The sequence below is a fragment of the Chrysochloris asiatica genome, unplaced genomic scaffold (genome assembly GCF_000296735.1).
Source record: "Chrysochloris asiatica unplaced genomic scaffold, ChrAsi1.0 scaffold00140, whole genome shotgun sequence".
NCBI lineage: Eukaryota > Metazoa > Chordata > Mammalia > Afrosoricida > Chrysochloridae > Chrysochloris > Chrysochloris asiatica.
This window is the reverse complement of record NW_006408658.1, coordinates 381,232-383,294: the sequence shown is the minus strand read 5'-3', so window position 1 is coordinate 383,294 and position 2,063 is coordinate 381,232.

Sequence of the window (2,063 nt, the reverse complement as noted above, 5' to 3'; positions counted from 1 at the left end):
TAATGTTCCATTTAATCCTAGTCTATAAAAACATCTGGACTCTCCTTATTGCTTCACACAGTACCATAAATATGAAAATATATGGTGTAGGAGATAAGTTTTGTTGGACTTCGCAAAATATATAGGATGTATTGTTGTTGTAATGTGCCATGGAGTCGGTTTCGACTCATAGCAACCCTGTACAGGGTTTCCTAGGCTTTAAATCTTTACGGGAGCAGAAAGCCTCATCTTTCTCCTGCGGAACAGCTGGTAGTTTCGAACTGCTGACCCTGAGGTTCACAGCCCGATTCTTATAGCTCAGAACAATTGTAAAAATTGCATTTGCCCTTTTCATCTTAAATGTAGAAAATTTCTAGCTTTGCTATAAATGTTTATAACGAAGCATGTTTGGCTTGATTTTGTTTTTTATTCCAGGAGAAATAGCTATTAAGAAAGACAGAGATGTCAAAGTTAACTCCATGGTTGTTAGCCCAATCAACTAGATGAATGGAGATAGCATTTACTAATAGAAAAACAAAACAAAACACTGGGAAAGAGACACATTTGACCTGGGTGTAGAAAATCAAGAGGTGGTCTTTCCAAAAATATTTCAATTGTTTACAGTGCTGCTGTGAACATCCTTTTACATACCTCCTATGCATCTGGGGAGGACTTTTTCTAGAGTACAATCTGGGGAGGACTTTTTCTAGAGTACAAATAGGATTAGAATAGTTAGATCCTAAGGTAATTGAGTCTTCAATTTTAAACTGTTATTAAGTTTGAAAAGATGTGTGTGTACTAAGTATCCAACATAAGTGAGGTAAAGTTACCTTTAAAAATATGATTATAGGGTGATCTTTAAGTACAGACATTAATTGTGGGGTCATTTTAGCCAATTTAATCTCCTCTGGTTCTGGTTTCAATGGGAGTCCTGATGTGGTGCCGTAGGATGAACCCTGGACAATATGCTCCATCAATGAGTAGACGGACACTGAAAACCATACAACAGTGACAGAGTTTACCATTTGGGGGCTAACAGATCATTTCTATAGGATGTACCATCTTCTTTTATTTTTAGTAGTATTTTTAGTAGTCTATAGAGTCAATGCTACGAATCGGGCTGCGAACCTAAAGGTCAGCGGTTCGAAACTACCAGCTGCTCCGCGGGAGAAAGATGAGGCTTTCTACTCCCATAAGGATTTACACCCTCGGAAACCCTGTACAGGGTCGCTATGGGTCGGAACCGACTTGACGGCACGTAACAACAACAACAATACAGTCAACAGCACTTAACAACAAAAACAATTTAGTTTCTATAATGGGCAATGTCAGTATAATAATCTTAATCTGAAGTAACCCTCAGCTTCACACTCCAGTGTACCTTTTTCTTAGCCATTTAGCCTTGTGGACACTGGGTATTCCACATTGGTCACAGCAGTTATGCTCATGAGCTTCTTAAGAGAGATAAATACTATTCCTCTTACTGGCTGTATAGCCCAGCTTGGCTCTGATGTCACTTTTAGTACTACAGAGTGCTTCCTGTTGGCTGCTGTGGCCTATGATGGTTATGTGGCCATCTGCTCTCCCTTGCGCCTTTCCACCATATATGTCAAAGGTATCCAACGGTCTGATTCCTCCTACTGGGAGCTTCCTACCTATCTGGATATATGGATGTTTCGCTATTTACTGGCTAATTGTTTAACATGTCCTTCTGTGGACCAAATAAGATCAACCAGTTTTTCTTTGACCTCTTTCCACTCTTGAAGATCTTTTATGGTTTATATTGCTGATGTATCTCCTGCAATCTTGTCTGGATCAATTTTTGTACGCACACTATTTACCATAATTATGTACTACAACTACATTTTCCTCTCAGTTCTGAATATGCTCTCTACTGAGGGTAGAAACAAAGCTTCCCCTGCCTGCACTTCCTGCCTCACTGCAGTCACACTGTTTTATGGAATAGTCATATTTGTTTATGTGATGCCTACGAGATGGATCGGCCAGGTGGCATCATTGATGGACTCGGGGGTGGCAGCGGTGGTGAGGTTGGCCCAGGATCGAACATTGTTTCGTTCTGCTGT